The 17,492-nt window shown below is 41.7% G+C and overlaps 1 protein-coding gene across 3 annotated transcripts in view; it reads right to left on the bottom strand.

The window, feature by feature from the left end:
- Positions 1-8,290, bottom strand: part of CAMKK1 (calcium/calmodulin dependent protein kinase kinase 1) — a 182,405-nt gene extending 174,115 nt beyond the window's left edge. For 2 of the 3 annotated variants that reach the window (XM_030536912.1, XM_030536916.1), the window contains exon 1: positions 8,216-8,290. The gene's annotated coding sequence lies outside the window, so the exon portion shown is untranslated. Of the gene's footprint in view, positions 1-6,145; positions 6,183-8,215 lie in introns of those variants that run through there. The other variant, XM_030536913.1, reaches the window with a different exon arrangement.
- Positions 8,291-17,492: the final 9,202 nt, after the last annotated feature.

Below are 17,492 nucleotides of genomic sequence, written 5' to 3'. Positions count from 1 at the left end.
GTTCTGTGGCAGATGGCAGGGAGAAGGTCACAGAGGCAGGGACGGGATGTTCTGTGGCAGTTGGATGGGGGTTCACAGAGACGGGGAGAGGTTCTGTGGCAGTTGGCAGGGAGGAGGTCACAGAGGCAGGGACGGGATGTTCTGTGGCAGCTGGGATGGGGGTTCACAGAGATGGGGAGAGGTTCTGTGGCAGTTGGCAGGGAGGAGGTCACAGAGGCAGGGACGGGGTGTTCTGTGGCAGCTGGGATGGGGGTTCACAGAGACAGTGAGAGGTTCTGTGGCAGATGGCAGGGAGAAGGTCACAGAGGCGGGGACGGGGTGTTCTGTGGCAGTTGGGATGGGGGGTTCACAGAGACGGGGAGAGGTTCTGTGGCAGTTGGCAGGGAGGAGGTCACAGAGGCAGGGACGGGATGTTCTGTGGCAGTTGGATGGGGGTTCACAGAGACGGGGAGAGGTTCTGTGGCAGTTGGGGAGGAGGTCACAGAGGCAGGGATGGGGTGTTCTGTGGCAGTTGGCGGGGAGAAGGTCACAGAGGCAGGGACGGGGTGTTCTGTGGCAGCTGAGATGGGGGTTCACAGAGACGGGGAGAGGTTCTGTGGCAGTTGGGGAGGAGGTCACAGAGGCAGAGATGGGGTGTTCTGTGGCAGTTGGATAGGGGTTCACAGACGGGGAGAGGTTCTGTGGCAGGTGGGGGGAGGGGTCACAGAGGCAGTGGGGGAAGAAGGTTCCGTGGCAGTTGTTGGGAGGGTCACAGAGGCAGTGGGGAAGATTCCATGACAATTGGGAGAAGGGAGGCCAGAAGGTTCTGTGGCAGTTGGAAGAAATGGGTCACAGATGTATCTGGAGCCCAGGGTGGAGCATGGTATGGAAGTCAGTTAGGAGCTAGGGTTGCCAACACTGTATTTCAAAAATAACAGACTGTTTTCTTAGCACCACTGCCCCATCCCTCTTCCCAATATTAATTATGAAGAAGAACTCACTTACGTTCGCCAGGAGTATTTCTTGCTGCTTTTCGCAGCACTCAGCAACTCCCAGTCTTGTACAGAGATGAAAAAATAAGGGATCTCCCTTGTAATACAGGACTGTTGGCCACCCTAGGACTCACAAGGTGTTAGAGCCCATATGAACTAGCAGATGAAATGCCTGCTGCATTTGCCTCAGTTGGCCCTTTGTCAGTGATCGTTTCAACATTAGGCTTGGTGACCACAGCACTCTTCGACCTCCTGAGAGGACACAGTTTCCAAAAGTCTAGGTGGGACCAAGAGTGTAAATGCACGAGCGTCGTGGACTTCACTCATCAACAGGTAAATAAAATATAAGGAGAACCAGCAGGAACATATCCTCATGTCCCCTATGGTTGTGCCGATTCTGCAGCATATGTACAAATGGTGCTTCCAAACATTTGAAAGGACAAATGTCCATCATCCATGTACATGAGAATGAATTTAGGGCCAAATTCTCATCCTTAATTAAGCAGGACTCTTACACTGGGATTTTCAAAGGAGCTTAAGGGAGAACTCAATGAATTTCAGTAGGATTTGGATGCTTAACTCCTCTGAGAATCCCAACCCCACTGATTTCCAGTGAAAGTCTCTGTACTCTATTAACAATCCCTTGAGTCACCCCGGGCTGCAATTCTTTACCCTGACTTTTCCGATGTAAAATCATAAGCAACTGCCTTCCTCTGTCCAAAGTAAAAAAGTGAGTTTGCACTGGTAGGTCAACTTTAAACCATCCCTTCACATTAGATTCTGCCTTTCAAGTTTCAACCTCAAGAATAGTTGTCCTAACTGACTAGCAGCACAGTGTCATTAACGTGATTAGAGTTATGGATTTACACAAGGCCAAATCCATGTTTGGTTTTTAATGGAGATCAGTCCCCCACCTTAGCTGCAAATCAATGACTGAAGCCTTTAGGCTTCCCTTACATCCAAAGTAGTTTTCAGGACACTTCCATTTATGCACCATTAAGCATCTCCTATACTGCAGCATTACAGAAAGCAGACTAACAACAACGTGGCTGGCATTTGATGCAGACATTCCTTGATGAAAGTACAATGCCCACCTTCTCTGATGTTGCAGTAGAAGAAGGGATCTTTTTAGCAGCATCCGTTTTGTGGCTTCTCTAATACTGCTTTCCACGTTGTATATTTCAGGCAATTAGATAAGCTTATGCTTATACACAGTCATTATAGAGAGTGTCTGGGGGCAGGTTTGTTGGATTGTGTTCTCCACAGACCCGGTTCTGGGAACAACTTCAAGGATCCCACTTATCTCTTATCCAGTCCCATGAGCAGAAATGTGAAGGAAATTAAAATCATGTTCACAAAGGACTCAGTTATTGCTGTGTCATAGTGATCAAGGCAGTTAACTTTTCTGTCTCCATTGCCTCATCTGTAACCTCTTACCCCTTTTCACAGCGGGATTATGAAGATTAGTCAGTCAGTGTTTGTACAGAACTGGGAAGCTATCAGTGTTAAGATGTCTTACTGGGTTACCTCTGACACATTTTACAGTGCAGAAGTACTTGTGTTACTCTCAGTATACTATTCAGTATTTTCTAAGGGACAAACAGCCCAGGACTTTGTCAGGACAACTCAGGCATGCTGTCCACTTTGTCCCTAAATTCCTCTCACTGTAGCTTGTTCCCAGGCAATCCATCTGTCTCACTTGGTATTACATATTCATAGTCTAACACACAAAAAATTGCTCCTATCAGAAACCTGGGTGTAGCTGGGTTTTTTAAATCTTGCTCCTATATATGACTGCACTGTAGCTGCAGCCAATTCTGACAATAACCATTACAAGGCACTGCACAGTCCCCCCATTCTGTTATCATCTAACTATGGCCACTGTAACAAAAAGAACCACAGACTGGTCCTTTGAGCTCCACAAGAGAATTTAATTTGGAGAGCTATGGGGACAGTGAGAACATGATAAAGTTTTATTTCAGACTGACAAAGAAACTAACACTGGAAGGAAAATGCTACTAGTCAGTGGATGCTGCTTCCAGGACCCATCCACTGCACTGTAAATTGATAGAGCCTGATGCCTTGCTTTAGCACTCTCCTCCCGCCCTCCCACCCCCAAACACACTCAAGACAGATGTCTTGTTTAATACCTCACTGGCTAAAACTCCAAGATTATACTGCCGTCACAGGGGAAACCACATGGGTTCTGCCTATTATTAGCCACTTATTCCCATCCAAAGAAAGTTAGTCCTCTAGAGCCGATTAATGCATCATATCTGATGGAGAACATTCAGAGTGTGAGCAAAGGCAGAGAATCACACATACACATGCAAGTGCTGTATTAGTGAGACCCTGATACACAGACATTGCATTACAATCTCTCAGCAGGAGGGCACCTAAGAGGCGACTGGGAGAGGCAATGTTGTCCTGAACATAGAGCATGGCACTGGGACTTGGGTGACCTGAGTTCTATTTGTAGTTCTGCTCCATGACATGCTGTATGACCTTGGGGAAGGCATCTCTCTGTGCTTCTATTTCCCTTCCCATCCTTTGTGTTGATTATTTAGATTGTAAGCTCTTTGGGCAGGGATTTCTCTTGTATGTGCGCAACACCTATTACAGTGGGCACCTAGTCTCAGTTGAAGCCCTAGCCCTAGGTACTACTTTAATACAAATAAATAATAATGTACCTGAGCTCCTAATTGGAACAAAAGAAGCTGTAGCTTAAACCCATGTTTCCTAAGACATATCCATTTGCCACCCATACATTGCACACTTGTGAGCAAAGAAGTCAGCATGCCTTGTGATTAAGTTCACTCATTCCTGTGCACACTCCAGCCTCATACACATGCTGCAGTACAACAACCTGCTGCACCGTGCACAAATACTTGTAGGATCACAGCATCAATGTACAATTTTTTCTTCTTTTTAAGTGACAGACTTAAAGGCTCCTTGCCTGCCTTATGCAATTTCAGAAGCATCATTTCAAAGTGATCCAATGCCAAAAGCCAAACAAGTCAAAACTGCTGTGGTGACTTACAGGAAAAGAATAAACATGTTAATAGAAGTTGAATTATATGTTTAGCTTGATATGATGGCAAAGACAGAGGTAAATGAAATAGCCATGATTACTATTAAATTAGACCATTCCACTGAGTTATAACCACAATAGAATCACATATTTTGCTTTGATAGCACAGCTGCAGAACCTGCTATCACTGCAACACAAACAGCTTTCCTTACCAACAAAGTAGAGGCAACGATGAGGGAAAAAACAGAATTATTCAGAAGAAACAGTAAGACAGAGATAACAATAAAAGTGCTATCACTGTACATGCATGACTGCAAGGTGGACATCAGATACTGGTAGGGGAAGAAACTTTCAACTGGCACTATATGCAAATCGAGTAATAACACAGTCTAATCTCAAAATAATACTGGTGATTGCAAAGGCTGATACTGTGCACTGCCACAACAGAAAATCCACGCTACCAAGACGGCTCAAAACTAACTTCCCAGGACTTTGTAGAGCAAGGGGGATAGTCTTCCAGTTAGTAGATATCATTGTAGAGCTAGCCACAATAAAAAAATATTAATGGACTTCTCTATCAGGATAGGTCAAAGTTTTTCAAAAAAAAAACTTAGATGAAAGGTTTTTTTGCAAACATTTCTCAAAAAAATTGCTTTTTTTTGCTGTTTTTTAAGTAACTTATGGTGGAATTTTTTTGAGATTTTCATAAGAAATTGTAAAAATGGTTCTTTTTTTTAATAGCTCTGTTCTCTAGGACTCCTATCACTGTAGCATCTGAGCAGTACACTGACATGAATTAATTTATCTTCACAACACTCTACATGCAGTAGGGAAGCATTACTCTCCACATTTTATAGACAGAGAACTAAGCCACAGAGCAACTAGTGACTCACCCAAGGTCACACAGGAAAGCCTGTGACAGAGCCAAGAATGTACCCTAGACCGCTGGAATTCTGGTGCACTGTCTGCTGCAGAGCTGGGAATAGAGCCCAGGCCTTCTGTATCTAAAACCTATGATTTAACTGCATACCATCCTTCCTTAAAGTGACTCGGGTATATTTCCCTGCTCTGAAATTAATATAGGTATTTCCTATAGATTAATTTCTCAAGCTATTCAAATCAGTTGGTTTATTTTTAAGACTATGTCCCTGAGTTTCAAACAATACTACAAAGCTATACATTAAAACAAAACATTCCATGGACACACAACAGACACTTTTCAAAAGCAATGTCTTGCACACTACACTACATCCCAGCCACACACAACATCTCATTAGCCATCTATTACACCTTTCACTTAAAGGTCTGGGTTTTCCCATGCCTCTCTTATCACAGGAAAGTCTACCGTTTCATCATACCTCTTATAACATGCTCACATTAAACCACTGCTACCATGTCAACATATCAATGTGTTGAAGATGGAAACAACAGTTTCACCACCTTAAAAAAACAAAACAAAAAACCCACTCACTTTCTAATGCTAAAATATTGGTAAATAATTAATCACATTACTACCCAGATTTCTATACTGTCAGCACACACCACTGTCAAACAGATCTAACTGAACATGGACACAGGACTCCAATACAATCTTTCCATGATTTTCTCTTGTTGCAGTTCTATTATAGACTCATTAGCAGATCTTAGTTAACCAACTAGTATCTCTCATCACAGCTCACACTAAACACATATACCTGAGAGACTGAAACGCAAAAGAAACTTCTGCAGTTACCAAGAACTAAGGATCACATTTTCAAAGGAGCTCAGAGTCAGATTTTCAAATGCTGAGCACCCATAAGGGAAGCCAGATTTTCAAAAGAACTCAGTAACCATTCTAACACCTATATAAGAGCCAGATTTTCAAAACTGCATAGCACCCAACATGCTGTGCTGAGCTGAGCTGCTGTGAAAATCTGGGCATTTATTCTGGAACCTAAATAGAAGCTGAGCTTTTTTGAAAATCCTTTTTAGTTTAAACTCTGACTTAGCAAAGAAAAATTGAGGTGGAGTTTTAAAAAAACAACCTCAAAACTCCAGATTTGTGGATGTTTTATAAATAAATATCACAAATTATTTTGCTTCTCTGCTACTAAAAAAAGGGGGATTAAAAATAATTTAAAAGAATAGGTCAAACCCTGCTTACCTTGATCATAAGAATCCAGTTCTTACTTGAGTGCGAGAAGCCAGTGGGACTACTCAGGTGAATAAAATGAGTGTGATTTGACTTTTAGGTAGGGGAAAAACAAAACAAAAAACAAAACACACATTCCCTCTCAGACTGATGACTTCTGTCAATTTCAACCTCCAGTGCAGTAGAGTGTTTAGCTTGGAAATTCTCCGACAGCCTATATATTCATAGCAGTGCAACAGCAGCACTACAACCACCCCCCGCCCCCCAGGGTTTACTCAGAACATTCTGTATAACCAGCATAACAGTGAATGACTAGATCTGACCTTGGCACCTCTTGCGTTATACCCACTGATAGATGCACTTAGACTTGCCTCCTACCCAATCTCCAGAACTACAGTAGCTCCCAGCTACCTGCTGATTTAAAGCTTGATTGCAGTAACCTGCCTCCCCCACTGCAGAACTCAAAAAACAAGATCTTCAAGGCTTCAGCCGGTTTTCCTGCTATACAGCCAACAAGCATGATTTTTTTTTAAATTCAGGTTTTGCATGGCAATTTTTTTCAGTCTGAAGTCAAATTTGAGGTGTACAGAGGACAAAATTTGCAATACTATTATATACAGCACTGTAAATTTATAGCCCGCGCGACAAATTCTGCTCAAAGTTACACTAGTTAACATCAGGCGTAACTCCACTGAAGTCAATGGAATTAGCATAGATTTTCATGTGTACACAGCAGAATCTGGCACATCAGTAAAGACTTGGGATCAAGTTCCATTTACACAATCTATAGAGATGCTCTGGATTTACATTGGTGTAACACAGCAGAATTTGGCCCACATTCCCTGCCCTCAAAGGTCTACAAAAGGCATTTATAGCAAACATTTAAATTTAAAAAAAAAATCAGCGCCGAATTAATCACACATAAGCAGTGTTATAATCAGTGCACGATAATTAGTCTCAACTTTAAAATAAAAAAAAATAATCCAAATCACTTGCCAGTGTTTGCAGCATAAAAATGGAAAGATGCAGTTGTGAATACATACCATGCAGATTTTTATAGATATGCTTATACAACTGGAATATTATCTGGCTGCTCCACTAGATCCACTGTCAATATGGTTCTAGGAAGAATACAGTGCGAGAAGCAGATTCCCCCCAAGGCACCACCCCTAAGAAGCATCACAGGAGTAAGAGATGGAGTGACCAACTGAGATTGTTTTATTCCAGTTTTCCTTTTTCAGACTAAAGACATTTTAGCAAAATAGAAAATGGGATACAAAGAGAATTCTGCATCTGCTTCCAGAGCAAAGCAATCTCATTGTTATTATGATTTGTCCAAATGTTCTGCTGGATGTAATGACCAAATGAGAACAAAAGGTATGTAATGAATATTGCACCAATATAAATATGCATTACACAAACAAAGGGATGAATACTGTGCAGGATGCAGATGATTTAAATCTTCCTCCTTTATTCGCTAACGATTCCCTCCCAATTAAATGATTTAAAGCCAGAAAGTCGCTTCCAAATCCTCCGCTTTTGTTCCATCAGCGCTGAACATTCATCTGCTTCGATGAAAGGGGCACACCGGGGTGCAGCCACAAGCAAAATCACTGGCAGTTGCTTACCATTGGTCATGGACCCCTCAGGTTTGAGGAGGAGAGCAGGTGGAAACGCACCCAGCAATGTGAAAAGAGTAGATTCAGCAGGGCAGCAGCCCCATAGGACCCTAGGATCTGTACAAAGACTATGAGAAAGCCCCTTCCACCAGCACAGCCGGAGCGTGGGGATCCCAGACAGCTGCAGCAATGGGTCATTTTAGTCAGCACAAGGAAGCAGGAAGGCTGCCAGGCATTAGATCCTTAACCGGCCAGCCAAGTTTCTCCAGCCCAGCTTGGCTGCTGTATGCACTTTCCTCCCCTCCTAGTGCTGATGGGCTGCACCTACCTTCCCAGCAAAGTCCTCTGCAGCTTTGCTCCTGCAGGCATATGAGCACTAGGTGGTTTCAGCCCAGCACTCTCTGTTTCCCCCTCCTATCGGATGCTGCTGCCCCCAGCATGTAACCCTCTGGCACTCACTCACCTGGACAGGTTGCTGCAAGCTCTAGAGAGGCTGCGACTCTAGGGCTCTGCCTGGGCTGCATGCAACGTGCCTCTGTTTGCAGAGACTATACAAAGTATCAAGTGATCCTCCTATCAGGAATTCTGTACCATGAGCAGCATACTCGGCTCTCCTCCTATTGGCAATTTCTGATGTCCAGTGCGATTGGTGGACGGTATATTATAACTCTGGTTTCTGATTGGAAGCACAGATAACTATGTAAATAACTATATGAGGTTGGCTTCCCGTTGGTTCATTGCTTCTGAGCTTTCCATAGGCTTTTCTCCCCAAACTTGCTGTAAATTGCAGGTTGATTGGAGCGTTTTGATTAAAAAACTTCACAAAGAAATTGCAACGTATTTCTTCCATGTGGAGTTACATCACTGTTGTCCTGAGTGTTGGGAGAATTCTGTGAATGTTTCGCAGATCACCAGCCTTGATGAAGTTTTTGATCTGACTGTGTATCCAGAAAAAAGGTATCTTTACGTGCATTTAAAGAGAGGACAGTGTATGGGTAAATACACCTAGTGTCTCTACTGGAATCTCCATTGCTTTGTTAAGCAGTGCTAGCAATTTACTTTTTTAATGACTAATATTTTTAGTCACTAGAAATTAATCTTAGCCAATGTTTTCCAATGGCAGATTACTACAGCCCTTTGTATCTGATGGAGTGGGTGATCAGCGATTTTTCATCCCACACTTCAAGTGCTGCCTACTCTCGCCATTTTATAGTGAAACTTGCAATAGTTGTTGTTTATTTTAATGCCTTAGCTTCTGGAGGCATGTGATTGTCGGAGTCTCGTAGCTTTCATTTATAAGTGTGGGGGGGGAGGAGTAGTTTTCTAGCATTCACTGTTGCAGAAAAAAGCTTGAAAATGTAATCCAAGTGCACCCTGAAGGCTCAGAAACCAGAAGGCAAATAAAAAGAACTCAGAATTTATTTGTCTTAAAAATCATGGGATTAAAATTTTTTCTCATTATGGGGGTGGGGATGGGAGAAGGAGCTGAATCATGGCACTTTCTAAAAGGTAATCTTCACAATACCAGATTAGGATAGAGATTGACAGGAAAATGATTTTGCTAGCATAAATTCAGCCTTCTGACTTCAAGTAGAAAATGAGGCTGAGCTGGGAAGAAGTAACTGTTTGTTTAAATCTAAATTATTAATTATTGTTATTATTATTGAACATTTATACCAGAAGTAACTCCAGTAATTGTGGTAGCCGTTAAACACCAGAACCAGACTGGGTCCCACTGTGCTAGGTGCGGTACAATAAAAAGAATGTAGAGAAGGAAAAGATGTCGTTGATTATCCAGTCCACCTTTCTGCCAGTGCAAAATCTTTCCCTACTATATCCGTGGGGTCAAAATACAAAGTGAGGAGCTCTCTGTGATTTTTTGGAGCTGAAGCAGTCTAGAACACTGTTCTCCTCTTGTTATTTCAACTGAAGAGTGTGAGGTCTTAAGATTTCAGCAGTTTTTACCTCTAATCACCAAAGGCGTCATAACAGCAATAACTTAAATACAACTGCGACCATGCCACATGTCCAAATGTGTGTGTTGTGAATGCAGGCCAAGGGCTCTCAGATGCTGAGTTTTTGAGAGGGACTGTGTTGTATGATAGTCTAGGAGACCTCACAAATTAGGGTCAGACCAAAATATTTAGTAAAAACGATGCTTTGCTTTGTCTCCACTAATAAAAAATTAAAAATCTGAAGTTTACAGGTCATGAATAAAGACATATTTCTGTTCTGTATTTGGAGGAAAAACATGATGTAGTCCATACCATATAATAAAACTCCTTATTCCACTAGTATCTCAGGAGGATATTAAACAGCACCTATTTAAGTGACACACGTTCAAATCAAGTCCATATAAATTGCATCCAAGAGTTTTAAAAGAGCTGGGTTAGGCGTTTACTTGACTGTTAATGTTGCTTTTCAGAAGACTGGAAGAAAGCTGATGTTGTGCCAATATTTAAAAAAAGTAACAGGCATGACCCAAGTAATTGTAGGTCTGTCAGTCTGACATTAATCCCAGGCAAGATAACAGGGCGACTGATAGGGGATTCAATTAATAAAGAGTTACAGAAGGGTCATATAATTAATGCAATCAGCATAGGTTTATGGAAAATAGATCTGTCAAACTAACATGACTACTTCTTTTACGAGATTACAAGTTTGGCTGGTAAAGAAATGTTGATGTAATACAATTAGACTTCTGTAAGGCATTTGATTTGGTACCACATGATGTTTTGATTAAAAAACTGGAAAGATACATTTAATGGCACTAGGGATGTAAAAGTTTAACCGATTTAACCGATAAGTATCAGTCTTATTGGTTTCAGTTAACAATCAAACTGTGCTGCTGCCCAGCCTCCTGGCTGCCAGCCCCAGCCGGGACTCCAGGCGTGGGGCCAGCAGTGGAGCCCCGTGTAAAACATGGGAGTGCTTCAGCGCACACTCCTCCCAGTTACCCGCCTGTGTGAACTCCTTAACAGTTAACTCTTTAACCAATAGAATTTTAATAGGTTAAATGGTTACTATTTTTAAACCCTATTTACATCCCTAAATGGCACGTGTTAAATGGATTAAAAGCTAGCTAACTGATAGGTCTCAGAATGTAATTGTAAATAGGGACTCATCAACAGACAGGACTGTTTCTAGTGGGATCCCTCAAGAGTCGGTTCTTGGCCCTATGCTATTTAACCTTTTTTGTTAAAGATCTGAAAGAAAACTTAAAATCATCACTAATAAAGTTTGCAGATGATACAAATTGGGGGAATAATGAAGACAGGTCACTGATACAGAGTGATCTGGATTGCTTGGTAAACGGCTCAAGCAAATAATATGAATTTTAATGTAGCTAAATGTAAATGTATACATCTATAAAAATGTTGTTCTTACACACTGGGGGACTCTGTTCTGGGAAGCAGTGATTTTGAAAAAGATTTGGAGATTGTGATGGATTATCAGATGAATTTGATCCTGTAGTGAGAGACTGTGGCCAAAAGGGTGAATGCAATCCTTGGATGCTTAAATAGGACAGCCTCAAGTAGGAGTAGAGAGGTTATATTTTACCTCTGTATTAGGCACTGATCCAACCACTGGACAGAATAGCATCCTGTTTTGGTGCCCACAATTCAAGAAGGATGTTGATAAATTCAAAAGGTTTCATAGAAGAGCCACGAGAATGATTAAAGGATTAGAAAACATGCCTTATTGTGGTAGACTCCAGGAGCTCACTCTGTTTATCTTAATGACGGTTAAGGGATCACTTGATTACAATTTATAAGTACGTACATGGGTAACAAATATTTAATGTATTCATAAGTCGTGCAAAGAAAGGTATAACATTCCAATAGCTGGAAGTTGAAGCTAGATAAATTGAGTTTGGAAATAAAGCATACGTTTGAGAGAGAGAGAGAGAGAAATTAACAATTGGAACAACTTGGCAATGGTCATGGTGGATTCTCCCCTCCCAGAGGGAGGGATAGCTCAGTGGTTTGAGCATTGGCCTGCTAAACCCAGGATTGTGAGCTCAATCCTTGAGGGGGCCATTTAGGGTACTGGGGTAAAAATCTGTCTGGGGCTTGGCCCTGCTTTAAGCAGGGGGTTGGACTAGATGACCTTCTGAGATCCCTTCCAACCCTAATCTTCTATGATTCTCCATTACTGACAATTTTAAAATCAGGATGGGATATTTTCTAAAAGATTTGTTCTAGGAATTATGTGGGGAAGTTCTGTGGCCTGTGTTATATATATCAGATGTCAGACTAGATGATCGCAATGGACTCTTCTGGACTTGGAATCTACAAATCTATGCATGAATGACTCTTCTGTGCCATGATGACAACAAAAATAATTACTGAAGTTTAGCTGGTGTATTGTAACTGCTGCTTATCATGTTAATCATCTAATCTCCTTGTTCTTGTGCTCCTAGTCTCTCTGTTATATCAGCCAACTTATTATCTCATCTTATGCTTGGATTGTAAGCTCTTTGGGATGTGACCTTCTCTTTGTCATATGTTTCCATTGCACTGAGCACACTGGGACTGGGGTCTCTGGGCAATACCAAAATACAAATAATAAAAATAACAACCCCCAATACAATACAGGTGCTTTTAAAATTAGAATTTGCCTGATAGAAATATGCTCATTCTCAAGGGTCCTGATGCAGAGAAGTCTCCCACTTAATCTTTCAAGGATCTTCTGCTTCAGCCTCATCAGTACTACGGAAGGTTCCTTAATCCAAAGGCTCAGTTTCAGACTCTACTAATAGAATTTAATTGTGACTGCAAATACAAGCATTTACTGAAATTATAAGGAGATGTGGATAAGTGATGCATTTGACTAACACAATTTGAATTCAGTCTGTTAAGCCTATAAGCAGGTACACTAAATTATGTGACGATTTTTTCCTGATCCATTTTGCCTACTTTTCCCTAGAATTTAATACAGCCCTTTGATTAGTAGTAGATTACATCTGAATGATACCCTAACTGATCAAAGCTACCGGTATCCTTTACTCCCTGCCCCAACTTGCCATCAGCGTTGCTGTCATTGCCACCACTGGCAGTGCTATCCTGTGCTTTAACAAATGCAGATAGTTCATTGGAGCAGGGACAGAGATCGGTTTGCTAGCTAATCTCTATGGTTTGGGAGTGCTCTTCCATGAGTCTCCAATCAGCATTTGCTTTGTAACTGAATGAGCTTAAGAGAGAGCCTGAGAGGTTCCACACAAATCTATTAACATGTCTGAACACTGGCAGCAGAGCCCTTTCCATTCTGTGGAGAGGGTTAACCCAAGAGTGAACTATTATAGGGAAGAGAATTCATCTCTCCCTCCTGTCATAAACAGATAGCTAAGGGTTAATGTTCTTTTACCTGTAAAGGTGTAACAACAGTAACCTGAAACACCTGACCAGAGGACCAATCAGGAAACAAGACTTTTTCAAATCTAGGTGGAGGGAAGTTTTGTGTGTGAGTTCTTTGGCCTTGGTCTGTTCCTTTTCTCGTCTCTGAGAGTGATCTTTCTATCTCCTGGCTTTCTAATCTTGTTTCCAAGTTGTAAGTACAAGGATAGTAAGACAATAGGTTTATATTGTTTTCTTTTGTATTTACATGTGTGTAGTTGCTGGAATGTGTTAAATTGTATTCTTTTGGATAAGGCTGTTTATTCATTTTTCTTTTAAGCAGTTGACCCTGTATATTGTCACCTGGATACAGAGACTATTTTTAATGTCTTTTTCTTTCTTTTTTATATAAAGCTTTCTTTTTAAGACCTGTTGGAGTTTTTCTTTAGTGGAGACTCCAGGGAATTGAGTCTGCAGCTCACCAGGGAATTGGTGGGAGGAAGAAGTCAGGGGGGAAATCTCTTTGTGTTAGATTTACTAAGCCTAACTTTGCATACCCTCTGGGTGAGGGGGAAGAGAGATTAGATCTCTCGGTACTTGTGTTTCAAGGACTGGAAGCAGGGAATCTCCTAGGGTAGTCCAGGGAGGGAAGCCTGGGAGGAAGTAACAAGGGGAGGGGTTATTTCCCTTTGTTGTAAGACTCAAGGCATCTGAGTCTGGGGGTCCCCCAGGGAAGGTTTTGGGGAGACCACAGTGAGCTAGGCACTGTATAATTCCTAGCTGGTGGCAGCAATACCAGGTCCAAGCTGGTAACTAAGCTTGGAGGTTTTCATGCTAACACCCATATTTTGGACGCTAAGGTCCAGATCTGGGAAGAAATGTTATGACAACTCCCTCTAACCCTCACCCTCCACACACTTCTCAAAGGGATCAGAAATTTTCCTCACTGGTGCTTCTGTAGACTTTGAAGCAGTTCAATATTCTCCATTGCTCCATTATTTTATTTTTAGTGTGGGCTTCAAATCTCAAAGTAACTGACACAGTATTATTGCAGCTTTGTTTCCCATCCAACAGTCTTGCTTATTTGCATTTAGACTCTGCACACAGAAGTGTCAAAAGATAATTATTAAGAGGACACTAGTTATTAAAATATCAGTGTTTCCACTAAGCCTTGCAAGGACTTTATTTTATTTAGTCTAAACTGCAGTCATTAATCGGACCTCTTATCTTGCATTAGCTCTATGTATCCAAGCCCCAGCACTCTTAGCAAAGCTTGCTTTATCAGCCAAGTAACAAATGGTAAGGAATTGTTAAATTCTGAGAAAATGGCTTACAAGTGGGAGACTCAAAACTCAATGTATTTAGCTTATCAAAAACAAAATCACGAGGTGACTTGATTACACTGTATAAGTATCCACATGAGGAGAAAATGCTCATTTCTCTGCTAGATGAAAGGGTCTTTCATCTAGCAGAGAAAAGCATAACAAGAACCAATGGCTGGGAGTTCAAGTCAGACGAATTTTAGACTGACCATCTAGTTTTAAAATTTAATCGGCAAGCTGGCAGTTATGTCCTTCATTTATAGTCGTGCTGTAGTTTCCATGGTATCATATCTTTAAATACTATTCAATCCAATTCTGTCATTAGATACATGAACACAACTCTCACTGCCTGAGAGAGAAATCCAAATTAAAATATCAACACAGTGTATCAGGTACCTCATTCTGTGAGTCTGTTTTTTGGGAAGGGAAGTTTGGGGTGGAGGCTCTCTATCCCTAATACAGACTGCTTTTATTTTTTTTTTTAATTGAAAAATCCTCAGGAGTTTAAGTTACAGGGTAGGAAAGAACTTGTGCTGGCTTTGGGAACCCAAAATCTAGGAAGAGAGGTTTGTGAAAGCTCAAACACCATGAGGTTTACCCAGGCCTAATTATTACTGGCCAGATTTTGTGCTTGTCACTCACACAAAACTCCCACTAGGCTGCAGTCCTTACACTGGCAAAACTCCCTCTGGAGACAATAGGTATTGCAATGAGTAAAAACTAAACATCTCCATAAGATTCTTGAATGGAAAGAACTAATGTACCCAGGTCTTGCCCTTTTCCTGTGGAAAAGACAGAAAGCGGCAGTCTTTGCATCACTGTTCTCAGATGCTCACAGGTATCCACAAAGGGGAAGGGACACCCCCCCTCCCCATGGAGAATCTGTTTAGCAGTTAATATAGACATCCCCCCAACACACCTTCTCCACAATGAGCTCTCCTGTTAAAAAAAGTCTCTGGAGTTTGCTGCCTGTAGGAGATGTCCTGTCAACGTGGCTCAAACTGGGTCAATGAAGCAATGCAGACAGCTCTGGCAGATCTTCCCAAGATCTGGGCACGTTTCAGTGACCAGTGGCACCTAAAGGGCAAACCTCATCCCCCACTTTTATTTATCAAGGCAGGAACAATCCCCAACAACCTCTCCACTGAGGAAGGATTCAGAGGAATCTGAGGGGAACCTAGTAATTTTCCCACCCACCGTTCCTGTCCATGTAGGGGGTTATTTGGACCTAAGTAAGGGCCCATTGACTTCAGTAGGAGTTTTGCCTGAGTAATTCCAACAGGATTAGGCCCTTTCTGAAGACTGCTCACCCTCTGCTATCATTTTCTCTTTACACTTGAGTTCCTATTGAAAGGAGCCTGCACATACAAGCTAGTCATGATTCTCTGTCTTCTGAGGTTTGGAAATCAGCCAACAGTGCAGTTTTGGGGGTCCAATGCTGCCACCCAAACTCCCAAAGCCTAAGGAACCCAACTATCTGATGGATCCTTTCATACCAATGCTGAGCCTGCAGCTGGAGCTCCATAGTCTGCAGGAGGTTGATATTAATACTGGAAAATGCACACCACTGATTGCATTTTTAAAAATGATTGGCAGGAATCCTATAAAATATTAATAAGAACCAGTTCCTGCCTGTATTTCCCTGGGAGATTCATAAACCGAAACCAAACGAAAGGAGAAATGGTGCCGAGAGCCTGACGCTTTCTTTACTATTTCTGTTCCACCGTCATTTTGCTGAGTCTGTAAATGCAAAAGGAAAAACAAAGCAATTTAATTAGTTTCTTTGATGTTCCATAAAGAGATTTTAAGCATGCTCTGGTTTAAATTTACCAGCACCGTTCTCTAATATGGTTATGTTACAAAATGCACATGGAGGGCTGCATTATGCACCCAGTTTGATATTTGGATGCAAAAATATCCATAAAATTTAGTCACACCTAGCCCAATTTTCAGACATATGTACTTATGATAGGCACCCAAATTCAATATACAAGTTTGAAAAACAGGCTTCCCTACATATGTACACTAATTTGTCTCCTTATATTCTTTGCTAATGGTTCTGAATAAACAGTCAGATAAGAAGAAACCAATATTAAAACCAAGGAAACAAGATGTAACTAGCTCAACAAGTCTAACATGTATAAGTTGGTAACGTGTATTCTACAGAATAAACAAGGCACAGTTTAAAAGATTGCTTGAGTTTTTAACTATCATCATATTTGTATTACAGGAGGGTCTACAGACCCTGGTTAAGGTAGACCCTGGAAGAGCTTACAATCTAATTAGAGTAGAAACAGGATAAGTATTTTTGGTGTATCTCCTTTTGAAGCATTTCAAAGAAAGCCAGTAAGGAAGCTCTCTAGAACCTGTGTCTATCCCTAGCAGTCTAGCTGATTGAACATATGAAGATGATCCAATTCTAATGCTGGTTTTGACACTAGCATATGCTTTGGCCTTTAGCAAGTCATTGTCCCTCCCCATGCCTCAGTTTACCCATTTGTAAAATAGAGATAAATAATACTTATTTGTGAGGGTTAATTGCTGGTGCTTAAGAGCTTTGAAGATGTTGAGTGCTGGGTATAATTATACTCCTTGATTTAGAAGAAGGAGAGGACTATTGCCCTTCAGGGCACATTGCAAGACACATCTGCTTACATGGGCTGCTGAGGAGGACCACCTTAGGGAGAAATCAGATGTGTGGGGGGGAGGAAGAAGTTGGTGTTTGATGCATGATCTAATTTTGTTTTCATAACTTATAGTAGGGTAGCACAGGGCAGCTGTCCCTGAGGTATGTCTACACTGCAATTAAAAACCTGGGCTATGTCAGCCGACTTGGGCTTGCAGGGCTCAAGCTAAGGGGCTATTTAGTTGGGGGGGCAGATGCTCAGGTTTGGCTGGGACTTTCTCACCTCACAAGGCCCTAGGGCGCAAACATCTACACCACAGTTAAACAGCCCCTTAGCCCGAGTCCTGTGAGCCTGAGTCAGATCGGTTCACTGGTGTCTAATTGAAGTGTAGACGCATACTCTTGGGGGGCGGGTCAGGTGCCCTGCCTACTTGTGACAAGCTCTGCTAAGGAGAG

Source organism: Gopherus evgoodei, chromosome 17, assembly GCF_007399415.2.
Source record: "Gopherus evgoodei ecotype Sinaloan lineage chromosome 17, rGopEvg1_v1.p, whole genome shotgun sequence".
Lineage (NCBI taxonomy): Eukaryota > Metazoa > Chordata > Testudines > Testudinidae > Gopherus > Gopherus evgoodei.
Note: the sequence above shows the minus strand (reverse complement) of the source record. Positions and strands in the feature narration are given on the sequence as shown.